This window comes from Phoenix dactylifera, chromosome 5 (assembly GCF_009389715.1).
Source record: "Phoenix dactylifera cultivar Barhee BC4 chromosome 5, palm_55x_up_171113_PBpolish2nd_filt_p, whole genome shotgun sequence".
NCBI classification, from domain to species: domain Eukaryota; kingdom Viridiplantae; phylum Streptophyta; class Magnoliopsida; order Arecales; family Arecaceae; genus Phoenix; species Phoenix dactylifera.
Window position 1 is genome coordinate 8,019,557 of NC_052396.1, and position 25,593 is coordinate 8,045,149.

The window sequence follows — 25,593 nt, forward strand, 5'->3', positions numbered from 1 at the left end:
TGGAGAAATGGGACCCAAACGAGCCGTAGCCAAGAGATCCGAAAGAGTGACCCGAGTCCAACAAGAGGAAAGGCGCCCTACCGAGCCTTCTCCCGTGTCTCCACGACGTGAGGCACGTGCGGAGGTCCCTCCTCCTCCTTCCCCCTCAGTGATCCTTGCAAGATTTGCGGGGAGGCCGGTTACTACCGGGAGAAGGATCCATTCGGAGTTTTTCAACCAAGAAGGATTTAGGATTTGGGAATGGATCCAAAGACAAGGTTGGGAGTATCTTTGCTCCCTTGATGTGGTGGTTTACCCCGGGTTGGTCCAAGAGTTCTACGCCTTCCTCAAGACTGGTATGGGAGGGCTTATTTCAGATGTTAGAGGGTTTCGGATCCGTGTATCCGAGGAGAGCTTGAGTGAGCTACTACGCCTACCCTGCACAGGAGCTACTCCGGAGAGGCCAGAAGACAAAATGGGAGCCTTACGATTGATCATGGAAAATGAGAACTTCGACTTCTCTCAGAAGGTAATAGCTAGTTCTCTTTCCGCCGAAATGAGATTATTGCTCAACATGATCAATAGAATTTTATTTCCAAAGACCGGGAGATTCGATCTCATCTCAGAGCGAGATCTTGCAGTTATGGAGTGTATAATTCGGGGGATTCCCCTAAATCTTCCGGCCATGATATTGAGGCAGATGAGGAAGGTAATATGCAACAACAGGGTATCACTACCTTATGGTATGATACTTACATTGATCTTCCGTCAGCATGGGTTATCTCTCGAGGAGGAGGCATTCAAGAATCTGCATCCCACAGACACGTACACTGCACGGACACTCATACGCATGGGATATGCGAAAGTAAACGGGCAGTGGATTCACACCGGTGCAGGCATTCAGGGTGAGGCACCAGAGGGAGAGGCACCAGAGGATGAGGATGAGGAGCCTATGGATCATCCTACTGCACCCTCAGAGGCTGGACCATCGTCATCTGCTCCTCCGACAGATACGGATGACTTCTGGAGCAGGATGACAGAGCTCATGACAGCCCAGGCGAGGACTATTACTGACGGGCTCACGAGCCGATTAGACGCCCGGTTGGATGTCATGTCTGCTGATATCAGTGATCTGAGGCAGCAGATTGGAGCACTCCGGAGAGAGAGGGAGACACATGGACCATCTGTGCCACAGGCTGCTGAGTCAGAGATATCGGCACAGAGTCATCCAGCTCGACGTGCTCCACGCCAGACTCAGTCTCACCAGGCTCGACCTCCCCTCGCCACGTATGCTAGGAGGATGAGGACTAGATCCCAGCCATTAGATTCCCCCTAGGCTGATCTTAGTATCTATGTTTAGAGCCTAGGCTAGAAATCTAGTTCTCATATGTATCTTGCTTTTTCCTTATATCTTTAAATCTTGATTGAGGAACATTGTACTTATCTTTATTTTGGGCATTAATGTATGAAAATGTTCCTATTTTGATCAATGAAGTCTGAAGTTTGTTCTTTATTGCATCTTTTCCCATATATATGTTTTTGATGATAACAAAAAGGGGGAGAAGAGAAGGAAAGAGTATATAAAGGAAAGAGTATATAAAGGAGAAGAGAAGGAAAGAGTGGAGAAGAGAAGGAAAGAGTATATAAAGGAAACGAGAAGAAAAGAGTATATAAAGGGGGAGAAGAAAAGATAGAGTATTCACTTCGAGAAAAGAAAGAGTATTTCATTTGACAAGTTAAGAAAGAGTATTGATTTTGGGAGAAGCAAAGATAGTGTTTAAAGAAAAGAATATTAATTTTGTGAGAAAGAGTGAGTAAAGAAGTTATGAAAAGAAAAGAGAAATAAATGGGCAAACAAATTGACAATCATATAAGAAAGCTTATATATCTAAGGGGGAGCAATTTGTAACAATGAAAACCATCAAATCAAAAAATTTCTATCATAATTCAGAATTTGGCACATATAAATTCAAAATTTGGCACGCTCCTCTCTCACCCCGATACATAAGCTGAAACTCATATTTTATCTCAAATTTTTGAAGTTTCATTGCTAATGAATTATAAATGAAAGGGGGAGCCATTCAAAAAGTCAAATTGGCAAATTTTGAATAATATAGGGGGAGATTTCACAAGTATATATGAAAAGCTGAAATTCTGAAATTCAATCCCTTTTATAAACTGATTTTAAAGACAAGTATCAATAGGCTTATACTCTTTATTTTGTAATCATCAAAAAGGGGGAGATTGAGGATGATAGTGTTATTTTGATGATTAACAAGTAATTATCTAGAGCATGCTATAAGTTAAATTGATACTTCATTTATAAGTTCATTACTCTCAGTACATTTGTTTAATTGAAAATATATATATGGTCTTGTTCATTTGGATGAATCTAACCTTGAGAATGCAGCAAAGTGTGGATTGAGTCGACCCATAGGTTGATTGGGTCGACCCCGGCACATCTAGGAATCATCTGGCACACTCCTGCAAAAACAGCACAAATGAACAGTGAGTTGGGTCGACCCAAGGTAAGCATGAGTCGACCCAACCTCCAAAGAACCTCAAAACGCAAAGGAAGAATGCTCACTGGATTCACTGAGAGGGTCGACCCACACAGTGGTTGAGTCGACCCAAGCTTGAGTCGACCCAAACTCTGAGAGGGTCGACCCAAAGGGCAAGACAGAAAGACAGACAGAAAACGGTTCTCTGGAATTACTGAGAGGGTCGACCCAAGAAGAATTTGAGTCGACCCAAGTGAACTTTGAGTCGACCCAAAGAATGGTTGGGTCGACCCATGGGAAGGAAGGCTGAAATTGAGGTTTCTGTGGTTACTGAGAGGGTCGACCCAAGAAATGGTTGAGTCGACCCAAGGCAAAGTTGGGTCGACCCAAGGACAGGTTGAGCCGACCCAAACACGGGCTGAACAGTAACGGCTAGTTCTGCAGATGTACTTTTTGTCCTTCTCAAGGCATGTAACGGCTAGTTTTTCAAATCTGACGAATGGGGCTTGTCCAAGGAAGGTTGAAAACTATTTAAAGGGGCACTATTCATCAGAATAAACAACTTTTGAGTGGGAAATCAAAGAATACACAAGAAAACCAAAGAGCCCTAATCTCCTTCATCAAGAGCTTCATTCAAGAATCAAAGAAAGGGATTGAGCACATTCAAAGAGGCATCAAGAGCTCCTTCCCCCCTTGAAGAGTGAAGCTTCCTTGAAAAAGAAGAGCAAAGCGACTTCAAAGCGATAATTTCTTTCTAACTCTTCTTTATTGTTCATATTGTTTTATATGCTCATTTAGGAGTTTAAATCTTTTCTTTTCATTTGCTTAAACACTTTGTAAAGGTTCGTTGGTAAGCCCGCAAAACCAACAAAGGTTTTTGGTAAACCCGAAAAATCAAAGTTGTATAGGTTCGTTGGTGAGCCCGCAAAACCAACAAGGTTTTTGGTGAACCCGAAAAACCATAGTTGTAAAGGTTCGTTGGTGAGCCCGTAAAACCAACAAGGTTTTTGGATTGTGAGCCCGGAAAACAATCCAACTGTAATCCGCGAGATTATAGTGAAATCCCAAGGGTACGCTTGGGGAGTGGACGTAGGTGCTAAGGAGAGCACCGAACCACTATACATTGTTGTGTTTGGATTGTGCTTGTGCTTTCATTCTCTCTTGCTTTATCTTTTATTCTTGCATTAGTTAACTCACACAAATAACCTAAGAAAGCATCCACCTCACTTAATTACGAAAGTTTTAAAAGCACCAAAAGTTTAAAAGAAACCAATTCACCCCCCCCCCCCTCTTGGATTGTCACCTTGGGCAACAGCCATGATTGGGTTGCTAAAGTTCCTCAACCGCAAATGGAAAGAATATAAAGCAAAATTGAAGACGGACCTCAAGCGTGAGGGTATGACAGAGGAGGAGGTTGCTCGTGTGACTCTTCCTAATGTATACCCTCAGCAGTGGAGGGAGCTTGTTCACTACTGGTTTTCTGAAAAAGGATAAGTCACGCATATTGTTTCAATAGCTTATATTATCTTTATTATTAATATAGATTGCAAATATATACATTGAATTATATTATAATGTGTGCTTTTATTTTGGCAGACATATTCTAATATTGGTAGAGCTGCACGAGCATCTCAAGCAGTTCCTTATACTTCAGGCTCGAAGAGTTATGCGAGACGTAGAAATGAATTCGTAAGTTCTTTTGAAACTATTTGAAACTCTACTAACATATAGCACGTATCATGATATATAGTTTGCCAATATACTTTCCGTATGTATAGAAAGTAGAGCATGAAAGGAAGCCTGGTGAGGTAGAGTTTTATAAGATGACCCACACTCACCGAGATGGCAGCTTTGTCCGGACGAGTCGAGAGATATAATTGTATGTATTCATTTTTTATTTGATCACAGTTTTTTTATTAATTTTACTTCTTTTAAAATATTAATGTGATTGTTTTTTTTAGAGAGATATAGGAAAGAGCTACAAATCTTATTTCAGAGCGCGTCGAGGAGTCATCATCATCCGATGCGGCCAGTCGCATCGAGGCTCAGGTCTATGCTGAATTGATGGGCTCAGAATGTTATGGTCGCATGAGGGGTTACGGTGTCGGAGTTACCCCTACTTAGCTATCTACAGTGAGCCGATATACCCAAGATGCCAGACAAGGTACTAGCACTGCAGAGGTTTGTAGTTTGAAGACAGAGATGGCACAGATAAAATAGTCATATGAGATAAGGATAGAGGAGATGAGGCAAAATCATATGACTGATATGGCGGAGTTGAAGCAAAGCCAAGAGTTGAAGATACAATCTTTGCAGGATCAGCTTGACTATATTTCATCCTTTTTGCAGAGATTTGCTCCTCCGGTACATAACTAAATCTATTTGAATATTTTATGTAATTATAATGTATTCTTGTATGAGCATGATGACTTTCGTATTTTTAGTTTCTAAAATATTTTTTTTCTTGTAGGTTGATAATACTTCATCTACTCGTAGAGATGATGATGTCGTCGACCCTTGATACATATCGTAGATTGTGTACTTAGAAATTTGAGATGTATGTTTTTAGAATATTTTTGAAGTACAATGTAATCAAATATGATAATATGAATGTAATCAAAGCTCTTGTTTGTGACGTGTATTTTGTTATATATGTGATTTAGTGTATTTGTTTTGTTAGAATTTAATATATATAGAGTATTAAAAATTACTTTTAAAAAAAAAATTAAAAAAATAATTCTATTGCCGACGCTTTTAAGCGTCGGAAAAAGCAAGTGGCATGAAAACTGGCACGCCTTTAATGACGCTTTATGGCGTCGACCTAGTCCGATAGTAACCAACGTCGGTCCAAGTTCGCCGACGCTTTTATGCGTCAGTTACCTAGATGATGAACGACGCTTTCTTGACGCGTCGGCCTAAACCGAGCCCACGCCCACCTGCCCGACGTCTTACCCATGCTTTGGGGGGCGTGGGCAGGAAATCTACTGATGCTTAAAAGCATCGGTAAAGACCAAACAAAGCGCCGAGAGATATCCTTTCTTTTGTAGTGGTAGTTCCTCCTCATGTAGTCCCCACATTGGCACTGGGTGCCTCATGTGCCCCGCAGAGGCGGGGTGTGACATATACAATGCCAAAACAATTCTAATTGAGAGCCTAAACCACACAAGTACATGTCGAACCGGGCTAAATCCTACCCTTAGCATTTTTCGTGTGCCTCCTGACCTTGAAAATGTGAGGCTACATATCACCAACCATATAGTTTTGAATGGCGAAGTACTTCCAACATGAGAGTTATATCAACTTTCAAGTAGCTGCCCTGGTCCATCTGTGTGGGATATATGTAGTAATAATACAACATTTTTCTCTATGCAATGCACATTAGACTATTATCCCAGTGGTAGAGGACTCAAAGTTACAGAAGATAGGAGAAGCACTAGTGTCGGGTGTGCAGTTGGAATATTGGATGCATGAGGATGGTTCTTTAAGGTTCGGTAATAGAATATGTGTGCCAAAGGTTTTAGAATTGAAGAAGAAGATTCTTGATAAGGCTCATAATTCAGCTTATATGTGCACCTAGGAAGTACTAAAATATACCGAAAATTGAAAAAAAAAATTTGGGTGGACATACATGAACCGGGATATAGCTCGATATGTCACTCACTATTTGGTGTGTTAGCAAGTGAAAGCTGAGCATCAGAGACTCATTGGACCACTGCAGTCTCTTCTCATTCCCTAGCGGAAGTGAGAGCATGTCACTATGGATTTTGTTACTAGCTTGCCTAAGACCCCTTAGGGTAATGATCCTGTATGGATGATTGTTGACCGGCTGACCAAGTCGGCACACTTCTTACCATTAAGGATTGGTTTTTCTTTAGAGAAATTGGTAGGCTTATATGTAGAGCAAATTATGAGGTCGTACGAGGTTCCAATTACTATTGTGTCCAATAGAGACGGTTGATTTGTGTCACAATTCTAAAAGAGCCTTCACAAAGCCCTTGGCACCAGATTAAACTTTACTACGACCTTTCATCAGCAAACAAATGGACAATCAGAGCGAACCAATCATATCTTAGAAGATATGCTGAGGGCTTGTGTCATAAATTTGGGTGGTTCATGGGATAGTCACTTATCATTGGTTGAGTTTGCCTACAACAATAGCTATCATGTCAGTATTCAAGTGGCTCCTTTTGAGGCATTGTATAGCAAGAAGTGTCGATCTCCGATTTGTTGGGATGACGTGGGAGTGAGAAAACTATTGGATCTAGAGATAATACAGCAAACTATTGATAAGATTTAAGTAATTAGAGAACGACTTCGCACAGCTCAGAACAGATAAAAGAGTTATGCTGATAATAGAAGAAGAGAGCTGAAATTTTAGATTGGTGATCATGTTTTCTTGAAGGTATCCCTACTAAAGGTGTGATGAGTTCGGGGTTTGCAGTAAACTTTCTAGGTATGTTGGTCTATTTGAGATCTTGGATAGGGTCAGAGAGGTGGCGTATCGATTGGCATTACCACTAGCTTTGTCGGCTATGCATAATATATTTTATATTTCAATGCTGAGGAAATATGTTTCAGACTCGAGTCATGTTAGCATATGAGCTGTTGGATCTTCATGAGGATTTGACCTACGAAGAGTTTTCGATATGAATTGTGGACCAAAAGGATCAACTATTATGGCATCAAACTATTCTTATATCAAGGTACAATAAAATAATCATTGAGAAAGAGATGCTACTTGAGAGTTCGAAGAAGAGATGAAGGTCAAACATCTGCAGCTTTTTAAAATTTTACGTATATTAATTTTGAGGACGAAATTATTTTAACGGAGGAGGAATGTAATGACCCGTAGCGGCCCATAGGCCTGTGGGCCGGCCTAAAGGGGACCAGGCCCAACTCCTCACATGTGTTGCACGTAACGGAGATGGGGAGGAAGTCTCCGACTGGGAGTCTTCTTCCTTCAGAGGTTCAGAGCGATCCAAACAGGGATTTTCGACTATTTAAGGTTCACCTCCTTTGATTTCCACCATCAGAATCGCTGAGAATCATCGCTGATTCCAAGCCTTCTTCTTCGAGTCTCCTCCTTGATTCCTCACCAGAAAGAGCCGCCAGAGGCTTCATTGGACCAAGGTAAGAATTCTTCATCCTCTTCTCCTTCTTCTCTGTCGTCTTAGCCTTCAACTCATTTCATTTTGGGTTAGCAATCATTGAGAATTTCATCTGAAATAGGGTACCCTTATTTCAATCTTCTTCCACTGAGCATAGTCGTTGTTGGCTGCCGGTTTGGCCGAGGCTGCGGTCATCTGTGGCTGTCGTCGAGTGGGGGCCGGTCCACCATGGCCACCACCCCTTGGACCTACGAGGGAGAAGGGAGAAGGAGACAGCCGATCATGAAGAGAAGAGAGAGAGGGTCTCTCTCTCTTCTTCCTTCTTCTCTATTTCTCTCTTCTCTCTCTATTTTCTCTCTCTTCCTTCTTTCTCTTTTTCTCTCTCTTGGTGTCTCTCTCTCTAGTTGACCTGGGTAGATGGTAACAGGGTCTTGGGGACCTAGTGATGGACCTTTAGTAGATACTGGTAGGCAGTCTAGGTTACTAGTCCAATGTTTAATTTTTTTTGATAATTGATTTTGATTCTATGGAGGAAGAGTCATTTGTGCAAGAAAGTTCTGATTGAGGTACTTTGTACCCCAGTTTGTAGATCATGAAGTGGGTCAGTGATTTGGCAATATGATAATATATTTTATATGATTTCTAGTACAAATATATTTGTATAGTTATTAAACATATCAGGTATTGAGAACATAGTTATTTGAACAAAGATACCTTGAATTTGAGAGAAATTCATTGTATAAGTGGTAACTGATTTGACAAAAGTAATATTTAAATCAAACAGATAAGATATGATTTGGACTAACCTCGTCATGGGATAATGCTCATGGGTTGACACATGGGGATAGCCTCTACGAGTTTATGTGTAGGATAGCCTCCACAGACTTTCACGTAGAATCTTGATAGCACCCATGGGGCAAATGCATAGGGATAGCCACCACGGGCTTACGCGTGGAATCTTGATAGAGCCTATGGGCTAATACATGGGGATAGCCACCACAGGCTTACGCGTGGAATCTTAATAGAGCCTATGGGCTAATACATGGGGATAGCCACCATAGGCTTACGCATGGAATCTTGATAGAGCCTATGGGCTAATACATGGGGATAGCCTCCATGGGCTAACGCGTGGAATTTTGATAGCGCCCATGGGCTAACACATGTAGATAGCCACTACGGGCATACGTGTAGTATTTTGTCAATCTTGGACTGAGTTATAATCTTGGTTAGTCCAAAACCAGAAATTAATTAATTAAAAATATGAAAATCAAGTTGATAAAAAATGGATGACATGACTGTTGTTGAATAATTGATTATATTATATGTGTGTGTGTATACTTCTTTAAAAAGATGATAAGGAGATCTTGCCTGCATGTTATTTGTATGAGCTTTTCGAGTATTGATGCAATATTTATTTTATCTGGTATTGCTAATTGATTTTTTTTTTTTACTTATGGCATGGCGATTTGGGATTCTTACTGGGCTGGAAAAACTCATAATTTTCTTACTTTTTTTAGAGTCACATGAAGCATAGTTTTGAATGGAAGGGACGTAGAGTTCGTGTAGGTAGTCATTAGTTAGCTAGCTTTTTTTTTTATTTTTTTGATACCGATGGACATCGAAAAATTTGTAAATGAACTTGTTGATAATCTATGATAGCAGATTGATAAAAGTATAATTGTTGGAATTGTATGAATTTTGTTTATCTCAAGCCTTGCATATTCTTTAGGGCTCTATCCTAGGGATGTGCGACTGTGTTATATGGCTGGACCCGGGTGTTGGATTCGGGGCGTGACACTCATAATCCTATCTAGCTTCATAAGAATTAATGATGTATTCAGAACTTATAATATGAATGCCAGGGTGAAGCATGCTCTCTATCTTATCTTGGCATGAGTTCATGTCAAAAAAGCAAGGCATTCGGCTCTACTTCATTCATAGTTCAAACTGGTAGGTAAAGTTTGCTAAGTAATCTTGGTCATCCTATGATATGATAGAAGAACATTCTAGTCTCACAATACATTTTTAATGTAAAGCACTACATAGTCATTATTGTTATGCACATGCTAAATATAGTGATACTTAATTGATAATGAGACTTTTACAACAGGGTTGCCACATGAAACAAGAGAAAAAAATACAAGTATATGCGTCTAGGTGCATAGTTGGATATCTCCTTGCAGTCAAATTATCCTCTGTAGATAGATCTTTTTCAGCTAAATGGACATAATCATTTTTTTCTATTGGAGTCCTCGGATACAAATAGAAGAGAGAAGAAAATAACTTTTGAGACGTTTCATAGAATACTATACACAACACTATTATAAACATGCCAAATACTAGTCACCTTTAATTGATTATAAGGCTTTTACAAAACGTTTGCTGCATGAAAGTGATGATAACAAAGAGCAAAGAAAAACGTATGTATTTGTATCCATGTGGAAAGGTGGATATAGTCTTCTAGGACCACCAACGTTCACACAGCTACAGTTATCTTTGTTTTGGTTGGGGCATTTTTTTTTTTTTTTTGGTACAAGGTTGAGGTATCTTTTCTACTGGTCTTTTTGGCCTGGTTTTCATGGCAGTATCATGGGGACATCCAGCAAGTACAGGTAATACCGTTGCACTAGACAGCAGCCACCTTGCCTTTCCATAAGCAGGAAGAAAGAAGTGGATTCTGTCTACGGCATAGCAGTTGGGCCTGATTGGATACTAATCGGATTAAAAATTTATCGATCAAAATTTGACTTATTTATTAAGCAGATCCAAATTTTAAATCTGAATTCTACGATTAGCGATGCTTATAAGTATCGACGTCTTTTATAATTACCGGCACTTTTAAAAAAGCATCGTAAAGTTAAATTTCGACGGTAACATAGTTGATGCTTTTGTGATGCTTTAGGAAGCATCGGGAATAAAACTACTAACGTTTTTTGGCGTCGGTCGATCAGGCCCATATAATCAATTTATTAAACAGATTAAATGGGTTAGACGGATTTTTAATGAGTTAAATAGATTTAAATAGGTTGAATAGTGTAAGCAGATCAGGTTAAACAAGTCAAAAACGAGTTAAGCAGGTTTTCAACAGGTTAAACATGTTAAATGGGTCGGATTATAATCCAACCCAATTATTAAGCGGATCAAAATGAGTTAAACGGGTTAAAGATTTAAATCCGAGCCCAACTTATAATATGACTCTATTGCTTGAATTATTCTACGGGCGTGGTATAAGAGAGCTTATTTATTTTTTTTGATCATAGGAAAGTTGTATGCAATTGGCAATACAATAAAGGTAACTCTCTCTCTCATATATTGCCAACGCCAGTCGTTAAGTTAAATACTTACAAAATAGAGTTCTTGGCTGTTTATAATGACATGCGAGATGACTTATAATAGTTAAAAAAAAAATGCTATAGATATATTTGAATTTAAATATGGACTCTTAAGTCAAAACAAGTTGCTAGTATGGTCAAAACTTTGTACATCACCTAAGATAGTCAAAGGCACGCCCATCATAATTTTATTTGACATTATGGTATCTGCCATTCGAAGTCCAATCACCACTTCAATGGTCGGACAACATCGTGGAAAGAGGGAAAGAAAAGTCCGCCAAGAGAGCAAAACATAATGAAATGTCAAACCTTCAAAGGACTTGAGAGGCATTCCCAGGGGATTGTAATGAAATGTCAAACCTTCAAAGGACTTGAGAGGCATTCCCAGGGAAACAATCCCCTGGGCTTGCCGACCATTGGTTGGACAGAATTTTGAATCAAACACTTTCTTTCCCACGAATACCATGTATCTCAAAATGCAATAATACAACCGATGCTTGATGGAACCAAATATTCAATTCTTCTTGTTTTCTACACTCTCTACAAATTTGACTCTATAATTTATCTTAATTAAATAAATTTTGAATGGCTAAACCTTCCTTCATCTCATATATACATATATATAGACATACACACATATATTGTAACAACCCAAGATCTCATCTAAAATAGCTAGTTGAAAGATATTATTTTAGTTATTTGATCCTATATAGTGCCTATAATTTATCCAGCAAATAACCGATGTAGGACTAAATGCACCCCCACACAGGTTCTTATACTGTCTTTCCGTTTGAACTTTACCTCGCTAGGCTCAGAATTCAAATCCATTCAAATATAATTACAAGCACCACGATTAGTTTATGGTCAGTCTCAATAAGCATGTGCTGAAGTAGCCCCTAGTCCACATGGGCTATGGGCTAGGTACGTTTTGATAACATTTGTAACAACTCATGATCTCACCCAAAAAAGCTAGCCGAAAGATTTTTTTTTTGGATTTTTTAGTTCTATATAAGTACCCAAAATTTTTCTGGGGAATAACTGATGTGAGACTAAACACATGCTCGCATGAGTTCTCATATATTTTTTCCGTTTAAGCCCTAATATCCTCGTCGTACTAAGGGTCTAAATTCATTCAAATCTAATCACAAATACTATGATCGACCCGTTGTCAACCTCAACGAGCTTAGGCTGTGGTGTCCCCTAGTCCACCTGGCCCATTTCTCAATTCATACACATCATTCTTGTGCAAAGGTCATGCTAATCTTCTTTGTATCATTCCAATTTTATCGATTTATAGGTACATATAGTTAGTTTTGAAGGTTGCTGGGATGATCAAATAGCTTTGGTGGATTTTGCCTATAATAATAGCTACCATTCTAGCATCAAGATGATACCTTATGAAGCACTTTATGGAAGAAAGTGCAGGTCTCCTCTGCACTAGGATGATGTTAGAGAAAAGAAGTTGTTGGGTCCTGAGTTAGTCTAAAATGCCGAAGAGAAAATTTTATTGATCAAGACAAGACTCAAGGAAGCTTAATATAAACAAAAGAGTTGGGCAACTAAGAAAATGAGAGAAATAGAATGCCAAGCAAATGACTTTATTTTTTTGAAGGTTTCATCCTCAAAAGGTGTCATGAGATTTGGGAGACGTGGTAAGCTAGGTCCTCCCTAAATTGGACCCTTTGAGATTCTGAACGGAAGAGAGGTTGCATATAGATTTGCCTTGCCGCCCGAGCTATCCAATGTACATAATGTTTTCCATGTTTCTTTATTGAGAAAGTACTTTCCGAATCCGAGTTCTATGAAGTATGGGCCATTGCAAGTTGAAGAAGATTTGACCTATGAAAAGTTTTCTTTATGAATCATTGATCGCAAAGAGCAAGTTTTGAGGCGACACACTATTTCCTACATGAAGATTCAGTGAAGCACTCATTCGGAGAGAGAGAGAACTTGGAAACTTGAGGATGAAATGCGAGCGAAGGACCCATAACTTTTTGAAGACACATATATGCAAATTTTAAGGATGATTTTATTTTAGGAGGGAAGAATGTGATGCCCTATTTGGAGCAGGGCCAGCTTGGCTTAGGCTGGCTGGGTGCGAAAGAACCCAGCTAGCCGCGAGGGCAAGGCTGCGCAATTTCGCTGGAGCCCCACCCCTCCTCCCCTTTCTCCTCCTCTCCTCGATCGACTTGGCGATGACCGGAATCTAGTAAAGGGTCGCTAAAAATTGACCAAGAAAAAAGAGAGAAAGAGAGAGACCACCTCGCCTCAGTCGTTCTGTCCGTTGCTGTGTTGCCGAACCTCCAGGGGCTCCTCCACCCATAGCTATCAACCCCCAATTGTAGCCGTAGTCAGACCAAAGGCCCCCCTTCCCGTCCCCTATTTCTCAGTGGGGCAGGTTCACACCCCTTGCTCTGCCAAAGAAAAGGGGGAGAGGGTGATGAAGAAGAAAGAAAAAGAGAAGAAAAGAAAAGAAGAAAGAAAGAAAAAAAAAAAAGAAGAGAAGAGAGAAAATAAAAGAGAGAGAGAGAGAGAGAAATGAAAATAAAAAAAGGGAGAGAGAAAAATTAAATAATAAATAAATACAAAAAAAATGAGAGAGGGGTCCTATCCTTGGTTCAACCTTGCTTTCTCTACTCAATTTGTCGATCCTAAACTGATTTACCCAGTCGGAACTTGAAGCTGGCTCAAATCTATTTTGGATTTCTTAGAACTTTTGATTTGTATTTAAATTTTTAAATAGTGGATAGCAATTAATTTGTTCTTTTTAAATGGTTTTGGATAGGTGCAGTGGATTTGCCCAACTAAATCTACTGATCTTTAAGCGAACTGAGGTAAGTGACCCTAGCACAAACCTTGCTAATTTTCGAATTATTTAAGTTATATGCATTATGAAAATATAAATTATAGTGATGTGATTGGCTTTGCATTCTCTTACAAATTTAGGATCTATGATTATGAATAATTCATATTTTAGCATTATGCTTTACTATGGATGATTTATGCAAAAAATTATGTTCTCTAAAATTATGAAAAAAAAAGCACATGCTACTATGAAATTATACATACGGCAAGATTATGCATTTGAAAATTTTATAATGCTATTAAACATGTTTTTAACCAATTATATAGCTATAATTTATGAAAAATATGAAATATTTTATGACTCTTAGATAGCTATGACCGCCTCTAGAAATGGGGGCCAATCGACACCCTGGAGCTAGCACCTAATAAAAACGTTCCTCTGCTAATGGATTAAAGTTGGTAATGAATACGAACTATGATATCTTATCGATTACGAAAATGGCTCGATCACAGGTTATAGTGACTATAGCGTGAAAAAAATTGTGAGCACTGTTTTAATTGATTGTATGGACAAATGACAAATATTTGATAATTATGAATATTTTAAATTATACTTTTAGATTTACGAATTTGCATGATTTGTTCATACATAAATGGATTACTACGATATAGTTTGTTATTATGTTTATGAAATATTTTATTTTATACTATAAATTTACTTTTCAAATGTTGTATTGAATAAAAATTTATACTTGATTCGCTAAGGTGGAGCATGATTACTTACTAAGTCACAAAGCTTATTCGTCTCTTGATGTTTTTTTTAAGATCATTAAGGTTACTTGGAGCAAGAAAGAATAAATGAAATGAAGGACAAGAGAATAAGCTCCAAGCAGAGTTGCAAGCTATCAATAAATTAGTTAATGACTATAAAGTTTGGGTTGTGTAGCTTTAGATTTTCAAATGTTGGATTTAGATGCTCCATGCTCACTTCTTTTTGTTCAAGAGATGAAGAAAAAATTTTGGACTAATTTTATTATTTTATAATTTTTTTATAAATATTTTCTATTGTAGGCTTTATGTTGTTGCGGGCAATACCCCGCGGTAGTATGGTCATGTCATATGAGGACCCATGCGGGCGTGTGTTTAGTCCCACATCGGTTATTCGCTGGGTAGATCTTGGGTACTTATACAGGATCAAAGAACCCAAATAATAACTTCCGGCTAGCCATTTTGGGTGAGGTCCTGAGTTGTGACAAATGGTATCAGAGCGGACCCGGCCCATAACCTATGTGGACTAGGGGACACTGCAGCACGGATCCATTGGGGCTGACCACGGACCAATCGTGGTGTTTGTGATTAGATTTGAATAGATTTGAACCCTTAACCTGACGAAGACATCCGAGCTTGAATAGGGGGAGTATGTGAGGACCCGTGCAGGCGTGTATTTAGTCCCATATCGATTATTCGCTGGGTAGATCTTGAGTACTTATACAGGATTAAAGAACCCAAATATAACTTCCGGCTAGCCATTTTGGGTGAGGTCTTGGGTTGTTATACAACATATTTCGAATTTCAGGCATGACATTTAGTGGTATTATAGCGGACCTAGCCCATAGCCTGTATGGATTAGGAGACACTGCAGCACGGGCTTATTGAGACTGACTATAGATCGATCATGGTGCTTGTGATTATATTTGAATGGATTTAAACCCTGAGCCTGACGAGATAGGGTTCAAACGAAAAGAGTATTGGTTGTTATCTACATATATATATATATATATATATATATATATATATATATATATATATATATATATATATATATATATATATATATTGGACTTACCTCTTCATCCATTTTAGTTGCAAAATGTACCAAAGATTCTCTGAGACCAATGTTGCTTTAGACTATGATATACAAGCATGAGGCGACGTACATTGCCAAAAGTTTAGATGTTCACGCTGCCTTATCTAATGCATGCACAAGCTTGTGCAACCACAATTACATAAAACTTATTGATCCTTTTATTTTTAATTGATTAACCTCAATGTGCATAGATATTTTAACAAAATCTATCAAGGGAATTATGAGAATTTGAAGTCAGAAAATATTATCCTTTTTGTATAGTGTCAGGACAAAAGTATAAAAAATAATAGGCAAATAAAAGCGTCGAACATAATATTAAAAAAAAACATTGCTACACACCCAAAAAGAAGTGAGTTATGTTTGAGCTAAACTTAGATATGGAAGTCTTCTTTCGTTTCTCAACGGTGAAGTGAAGTAAGAGCAAGCTCGTGAGCTTATTATAACAAGTTGACCGGATATAGCTAGCCAAACTTTCTGTAACAACCCAGGACCTCACCCAAAATGGCTAGCGGAATGTATTATTTGGGTTCCTTGATCCTGTATAAGTACCCAAGATCTATCCAGCGAATAACAGATGTGGGACTAAATACACGCTCGCACGGGTTCTCACATACTCCTCCCGTTCAAGCCCTGACGTCCTCGTCAGGCTAAGGGTTCAAATCCATTCAAATCTAATCACAAATACCACGATCGGTCCATGGTCAACTTCAATAGATCCGTGCTGCAGTGTCCCCTAGTCCACATAGGTTATGGGCCGGATCCGCTCTGATACCATTTGTAACAACCCAGGATCTCACCCAAAATGGCTAGCCGGAAGGTATTGTTTGGGTTTCTTGGTCCTGTATAAGTACCCAAGATCTACCCAACGAATAATCGATGTGGGACTAAACATACGCCCGCACAGATCCTCACACTTTTATAGGGCTTGAGAGGCATTTCTCTGAAATCATCACAGTTCAGTTTTCAACTATTGCGTCAGAAACTTTTGAACCATTCCAACTCAGCGAACTCATAGATTTTATTTCACTATTTTTTTTGCTAAACTTTTATTTCACTATTCGATGAGAGGATTGGAAGCGCGGATTTTTTTTTCTATTTTTCTAAAACGGCTACGATGATTCCATCAAAAAGCATGGATGGAAGTCAAGGAGCACGCAATAAAGAATTTATTTTACCTTGCATGAGATGGGATCGGGGTACGCACAAGAATGATGTTTTATTCCAGGGGATAGAATTGAATACCTGGCTATTTTCTCTTTAATTTAATCTTCTCAAGTTTCTGGTTTTAGTACTTCAAGCCGGCCACGTGAGATATTTCCCTTACATATACATACATCTATACATGTAGGTATATAAGTCTAATATATGTGTATATAGAGAGAGTTTGATTTAGATCCACTCAAATCTAGTCATATTTATATTTGACGATAAGCATCTCACGTCAATGATCTGAATCGTTGGATGTGATCTGCTAATTATAAACTACTTATATACTAAAAATCATTGGACTCAGAGATTGTTAGCGTTTGCATCAAGTGGTTAAAATATTGTATAGCCTAAATAGCACAAAAAAATGCATGTTTTTCTGACCACTAGATACATAGACTAGGGATCTCTAAATTATATGATTTTTTGTGTATAAACTATTTGACATAGTGTATTACATCTAATGGTTCGGATCATCTATGTGAGACCCCTATATGCAAATCTAGATGATCGAATCTAAGCAAAGATCCACTCGAGCGTAACCAAGTCTAGCTCTCTTTTTCTATATATATGTATATATATATATATACACACATGCATACATACATACATACATATATATATATATATATATATATATATATATATATATATATATATACACACACACACACATCTATATATAGACATATTTATATTTATATGCACGTATGTATGTTTGTATGTGTATATATATATATATACGCACATATGTATGTATTTGTACGTGGGTGCATGCATATGTATGTATGTATGTATGTATATGTATGTATATAAACAAATACACAAAAATAAGGTCGGTCTCAATTTTTCTATTATCTCTAAATTACTCACTATAAAGTAATTTGGAAATCCTTAGTGTTTCTACTATCCCTTTTCCCATTCTATTTCGGGCAAGCTAAGGAACTAAAACTTCCTAAGGAGCTTGGTTGATCAAGGTAGAGGGTGGCCTGCCATGCTTGACCGACCGAAGTCTGGATGCATATGTGGGTGTGCCACCAGTATCAAGCTAGCGAGAAATATATAAGTCGAATGAAGGATAGGTAGTAGCATGTGTACAAGTACTTTGATCTTTAAAGACTTTTACTCTCATCACACCAATATTGGAAAGAGCTGAAAATAGATAGAAATATAGCACTAGAATATGGTGAAAAGATATAGTGCCGAGCTACAGTAGGATTATAGCGCTGAACTCCGGTAAGAATATTATGCCGAATTATGGTAAAAAGCTATATTATGTATATTTTTAAAAGAAACAGTTACCATAAAGATAAATTAATTAGGTTGATTATCGAAAAATCTATGTAGGATCTAGAATACAATATTACTTATTTATATTAATTTATTAAATTATTTTTAAATATTATAATTATCCGCTGCGACTTTATTTTTTTATGTCTTATTTCTGCCATAGATTCTTAAATCCAGTGTCAACCGTTATTTCATTATGTACGTACGTAAGCGCGGCCACGTCAGTACTTGTTACTGTCAAACAAGTTGCTATACTGTCGTGACTTTTTCTCAAAGAGTGTCATCGACGCGCGTCACAATCGTACCTAACATTATGGTATCTGTCTTCAGCTGAAGTCCATCATTTCAGTGGAACGAATGGTAAAAAGAGGAAAAGAAAAGTCCCCCCAAGCAAGCACAACGTGGTGAAATGTCACACCATCGAAGGACTTAGAGGTACCCCGCACAATATTGGCTATCTCAAAAGATAAATTTCAGCTGACCAGAAAATTGAATTTATGATCAAAAATTATTTTAGTAGGATGATAGTAGCAGAAGAGCAGCGCACGTCAGGATTTACATTGATTGGAATAAAGCTGCGGGTAACCTGGGAGGACATATCTTATGCGATGCAAGTATTAAGCGCTGAGCGGGTGTACCTTGAAGGAGATTCATATGTGGTGATCGATTGGATCCGAAAGGCGGATTGGTATGGAAATGATCATCCTCTTATCCGGAAGACTCGCAGGAGGAGTACACATATGTTCAAGAAGGCGAACTAGGCAGCAAATTAGATCGCCTCCTTTATTGCCCGGCATTCCGGAGATTTCTTTTAGACGTCCGTATCAGACGTTCCTCCTTCCTTGTATTTTTTGCTTTTCTATGATTTGGCAGGTTATACTCACGTTAGAGCTATATAAAATGAGTAGCCGTTTTTACCAAAAAAAAAAAAAAAGAGGACTTGAGAGGCATTCCCAGGGAAACCATCACCTGGGCTTACCGACCATCATTTGGATAGAATTTTTAATCAAACATTTGCTTTCCCATGCATCAATCCCATGTATCTCAAAACGCAATAATACAGCTGGTGCTTTCAGGAGCGGCCCAATGTCTTTGGGAGCTTAAAGCCGTTTTGTCATTGAGGCCTTTCCTGCAGTAGGCCGGCCTAAGGCGAACTCATAGATGGACTTTTTTTTTTCTATTTTATCTTTGAGGTCTTTTCTGCAGTGGGCTTTCTTTGGGCCGGGACCTTAGGCGACCGCCTTAATCGCCTAAGGGTTGGGCCGACACTGGGTGCTTCATGGAACCAAATACTCAAAGCCACATTGGACTGACTTCATCATCCATTCTAGTTGCAAAACGTACAAAAGATTCTCTACGATCAAATGTTACTTTAAACTCAGTTTACACTGCCTTATCTAAAACTTATTGCTCCTTTTAATTTTACCTGATTAATTTCAAGGTGCATGGAGATTCCAAAGAAACCTATCGAAGAAATTATAAAAATTTGAAGTCGGGAAATATTGTCATTTTTGCATAGTGTCAGGACAAAAGTACATAAAACATCAGGCAAAGACAAGTAAAACAATCGCACAATCTTTGAATGGAAGAAGAGGACGAATGTAGCTGGCCAAACTTTCAAAAGGCTTGAGAGGGATTTCTCTGAAAACATCTGAGTCCAATTTTCAACTACAGAGACAAACCTTTCAACTATTCCAACTCGTGTAGCACACATCCGCAGATTTTCTTCTCAGTCCAAGTTTCAACTATAGTGACAAGCTTTTGAACTATTCCAACTCGTGTGCCACACATCCTCAGATTTTCTTATTATTATTATTATTATTTTGCAACAGCTATGATAATTCCAACAAAAGACATCTATTGCCACCCCCTAGATCCGGAGCATGACACAGCCATGCTACCGAAGGGTACAACCCACGATAACATGAAGCTAAACATTTCATTTAACTTCCAAATTCATCTTAAACAAAATAGAATAAATAAAAGTGTAATTCTATTATCCATTAAATACAACCAATATTGGTTCAGAGCGTCTATATACAAACATAAATATCAAATCCATAATTTTCAATATTCAAAAAATTATTAACTATAAATTTATAGTTAATTTATAATACTAAAATTCTTCTATAAAATCGTCAAGCTTGCTAGTGTGAACTCCAAGTCTGAGCCATCATTTGGAAATATATGAGCAACACAGCTCAGTAAGTAAATCTTATTCTACCTTACTAAATTAAGCATAAGTTTTTTACATTATTCAATTCATCATTTGAAAAACAAATATTTTATAAATATAATAACAAACTATGTCATAGCAAACCAATCATATATTCACAAATCATGCAAGTTCGTAAAGCTAAAAGTGAAATTTAAAATATTCATATTTATCAAATGTTTGTCATTTATCCATACTTTCAATCAAACACTGCTCATAGATTTGTGCTATGGTCACTATAACCCATGACAAAGCTATTTTCGTAATCAACAAGATATCATAGTTCGTATTCATTACTAACTTTAATCCATTGACAGAGGGCCATTTTCGTTGGATGCTAGCTCTGGGGTGTCGATTGACCCTCATTTTTAAGAGCGGTCATAGCAATCTGAGAACCTTTAGAAAACTTCTATCTTTTTTCTTAAAATATACATAAATAGTTGAAAAATACTAAATAGTATGATCAGATTCATATTTTATAACAAAGCTATTGTTATTAAAATATTTATGAAACTATTTTTTTATAATAAAGCATGATATTCATAACACATATATTGATATGTAATTTTAAGAAAAATATTGATCTGTAATTTTAAGAAAAATATGACTTCTTTATTAATAATATCTTATGCATGAAAAACTTGATAATTAAAAAAATAATAAGGAAAGTAAGATCTATTTATTTCTTTTGCCTTATACCGACAAACTTCACTAGGCAAAGCATTAACCCTATTAAAAATATTAAAAACAAAATTAATTTCTATTCGATGATTTTAATAGAATTAAAATAATAAAAAAAGAAGACGGTCAAATGACAGAGTACGGCGGCTTCGAATGGGTCAGATTTAAGGAACTCGGTCAATAAATCATAGAGCATGGACTCGATCAAAGTCAAGGTCGTTCGGCAAGGTTCATCATCAGTAGGCTCCATGGATACTTAACATGGCCAGGATGATCGGTCCAATAAGCAGCCTAGACACTAAGACAATTTAGAGCCTCTTTCTAGGGGTCAACTGGAATTTCTAGATCAGGTCGATAGGACCCTATACTCAGATCCATAGGTCTCCTAGAGACATAAAGCGGGAGAAGAGAGAGAAGAAACAAGACAGAGAGAGGAACTAGAGAGAAAGAGGGCCTTCTCTTCTTCTTATCTTCCTCTTTCCTAGCAAAATAGAGGAGGAAGAGAGGCAGGTTGATGGCTGCCATATCGTGGTCTGACGAGGTAGTAGTAGGCGGTGGTGGCAGGCAGTAGAGGGCGGCTAGTGGTGGCGGCCGGTCGGCTGAATTCAACCCAAAAATAGGGTCAAATAGGTTGATTCTTAGCTCGATTGTACTCGGATCTCACCGCACTCGTCGACGGCTGGAGGTCCGGCTCCAACTAGGGTGAAGGTAGATAGGCTGGACAACTCAATCAAGGCCTCGACGTCAAGAAATGGTGGCATTGGTGGCCAAAAGAGAAGAAAAACTTCGGCCAAAAATAGGGGAGGCTTGTCCGTGATCAATCCGGTGATTTGCCGACTGAATTCAATATGAAACGATGACCTAACAATCAGAGAAAGGAAGAGATCGAGGAAGCTTATCTTGTCTCCGGCGAGCTCTCCCGACCCAATCGACGGGAAATCCTCGAGTATTTCCAACAGAATACTTAGATATCTATGCCTCTAGTGGAAGAACTCCTAAGGTTGATGCCAAAGGAGAAGGGAAGAGACCTTTTTATAGATGAAAATCGGCTCAAACATAAAAGGATTTCGGTCGCCTTCAATTTCCTCCTCTCGGCAGAATCAGAGGAAGAAGAGGACTCCTGGAGTCCGATTCCATCTACTCCCATGTGCACAGGCTGTGCGAGCCATTGCTGACATTCATGTTTGGGCCGGTCAATGGACTGGGCCCTCACACCGATGGATGTCAAGGAACATGAAATAAAGAACTTTATTTTACCTCGCATGCGATGGGAGCACAAATTGAGTAGCTGGTTGAAAGATGGCCATATGGTGGAAGCCTAAAAGCTGGTTGAAAGATAGTCACGTCGCAATACTAGAAATTGAGTAAGACCAGCGGAGATATGATGCAAGACCAGCAGAGCTACATCTAAAGAAAGTTGGTCGAACCAGGCCGATTAGTTACTTGACACAAAAGTTGAGCTCCAGAAAGATCACAAATACAGATCTATTGTGAATATAGTCTCAAGGAGGCTGAATACTAACTTAAAAGGCTGATTATGCTTTATGCTAAGACATCGGCCTAGGATGGCACCTCAAAAGCAGGATATGAGAGGCTGCATGAGTTACTAAAAGATTACATCATTAAAAACAATAGTAATGGCAAGTGCCAAGAGGAAGTTGGAGGAAGGATGGTGATCAAAAGAAACAATTATCAACACTAATGAAGCATAGCAGTCCAATGTTAATGAAGATCTGTATAAATATTAAATTATCACTCTAAAAAGGAGGCCTTCACTAAATCAATAATCAGTCTCTTTCATTCTTTGGTTCCTAGTTCGTAGCTTGTAGCTCCACTCATTACTTCCGTCCTCGTGAAGGTGGCACTTAGTAGCGAAAGTTCTAATAGCAGTAGAACCAATTGCCATCCATCCTTTCTCACTTCGAACGCCAATGGTGAGCTCGCATATTTGTCTAATCTATTTTCTATCCATTTTGCCACAAGATCCTAAAGAAACACCTAGTTTATGCATTGGCTATGCATCCAATGGTAAAAATGGATAGTCTAAATAACACGAATAATGTATTTTTTGTTCATTGGATACATATGCTAGGATCTCTAAATTATATGATTTTTTCATAATAAGCAGTTTAAAGATAGTAAATTATATCCAGGAACTCAGCTTATCGGTGATACATTGCTGATCATCTTATTAGGATCAACCTTATTTGAACTATTATGTGAGCGACCATATATTAACTCTACTTGTATATAAACTCAAAAATCTCAATTTATATATTGTTTGTATTGATTACCGTATGCAGAACGCTTCTAAAAGTATTTGGCTTCAAAGGGTTCTCAACGGAAATCAATGAAGGACCTCTCAAAATGAAAATCGGCATCCTTGATCATGATTTACGATAGAAAATGATCAGAATTAAAAAATCAAGATTTTTTAGGTCTTTTACTCATGCATTCAACAAAGACAAGCCTAATAATATCAGTAGCATGATAACATGTTTCAATTCGATCTATAATTTAAAAATATCTAAGTAAGCTGAAATTAATTGGTATGCATTTCAAAATATTTAGCTCAAGATCAACGATTTGGAATTACAAGTTAAATTATTTATGTTATATTTTTGCCCACTATTTATATTATTGTGGTTCATTTTTTTGCTGGCTAGATGCAAAATAAGAGAGATTTAAAATAAATATTTTTAAATTTTTAAATATTCTATACATATTAAATTATGATCAAGGAATGTTAATTTTTATTTTTAAAGGCCCTTCATTAATTTCCCCTACGAAGCATTTAGAATCAAATACTCTTTAGAAACATTCCAAGCTCTCTCTCTCTCTCTCTCTCTCTCTCTCTCTCTCTCTCTCTCTATATATATATATATATATATATATATATATATATATTAAGTTGGATTGTATGAGGTTTGTCCGGTTGGACCTTTTTACTTAGCAACCAAGGTTCCGGATTTGATTCTTAGACGGTGCGTCCTCAAAAAATCTGACCTAAGTAATTATAATGCACATGAGTCCCCCTCCTTTCAGAAGAAAAACAATGTTCAATTGGTTTTCAAGTTAAGGTCATGACAATCTTCATGATATTTTTTGATTTATCGGCATCGATATATCAAAATATGATGAGCTTGTTTTCAATGATCCTTATTGCTATTTAATGTGAACTTGGGCTGATTCAAGCCCACCAGACATGGGCCTGCTTTGGGCCTAGCTCAATTGGTTATCAAAAGTATCAAGGCTACAGCAGTGGTATCGACCAAGGCAATGTCCATTTGGTGCTTCCAAATGCCAAATATAATGCCCAACAATCAGAAGGGTGCGAAAAGATAAAAAGCATACAACATAATAATAACAATCAGGACTGCTTCCAATGATTTGGGTGGCAAAGCCAAAGCCAACTTCCAACATGCATTCCTACCTAGAAGTTTCTATCTACACAAGCAACTCTAAGCTCGAACAAAATCTTTTAACACAACTTCCATCAGTGTATGCAAGGTCAAGTTTGAAGTTTCGGCCAATATAAAAAGCAATCAACACAGGAGATGATTTTTCTTTGAAGTTTGTTAAATTTTTACTTGTATTTTAGGCTGCAGAGCCACTATACATGCACCTGGCACTCGTTCTGATGCAGCTGCCCTTGGTCAAGCTTGCTAGGGGCAATGGAATCAGTATTAGTAACCCTGGGGAATAAATTGGGAATCATTTTAAAACATGTCATCCATATAGAAAAAGGCTTATTGCATGAGATTCAGCAAAGGTCCAAACAGACATTATATTTTTCCCTAATCATTTACTGATAATAGAGTCTCTGAAGTCACTTTTTCAATGCTTTCTTGTTTCTAGTAATAGGAAGAGCCACCTCGTGTGTTAGAACTCAGAGCCACCACAAGTTAGAAGGCTAACAGGTTAGAAGAACACAGAGACTAGAGAGCTTCATTCAAATCATTTAGAGGCTAAAAATCAGTTCTGAGATGAACAAGAAAAGAGAGGAGAGCGGACAACCTTGAGGCAGCCCAACAGAGAACTCAAAGAACTGAGTAGGCGTGCCATTCATCTGGATGGCAAAGGAGGAGTTTAGAACACACCCCAAGATCCATTTCAGGAGGCTTAGCGCTTTCGAGTCACTCATATCCTTCGGGAAGCAAATAGCGTCACCGATTGGGTTACTTCTTTTGCTGCGTATCACTCGGAAAAACTCCTTTGGAAATGTCCCGAGTCCGTTCCTACCCCTTTCGTCATCTCCTCTTGTTGGATCGTACTAGGTACGCACCGACGCCCGAGTGGTGTGGGTCACCGGTATATCAAAAAAAAAAAAAAAAATCGGAGGGGAACAAGAAAAGGCTCTGTGGGAATATAACTAGCTATGGGTGCTCCATGTAATATACTGGAACATGGATTTCCCTGAAAGCCAACTATGAATGGGGGAATTAAGATCTCGTTGCAATTACTTGCAAGCCAACACCTAGAAATTTTGAGGTCATAGTCTCAAAATATAAATTTTTTTATCGTAATCGATGAAAAATAGCAAAATCCTAGTGCAGGACATAAGTGGTTGAAGGTGGTTAAATTAAGATCCTCATCAGCAAGACCTCTG

The 25,593-nt window shown here is 38.1% G+C and overlaps 1 non-coding gene across 1 annotated transcript; it reads right to left on the reverse strand.

The window, feature by feature from the left end:
• Positions 1-12,123: 12,123 nt before the first annotated feature.
• Positions 12,124-12,226, reverse strand: LOC113462944. The gene has a single exon (XR_003386309.1). It is a non-coding gene; the product is annotated as a U6 spliceosomal RNA (small nuclear RNA).
• Positions 12,227-25,593: the final 13,367 nt, after the last annotated feature.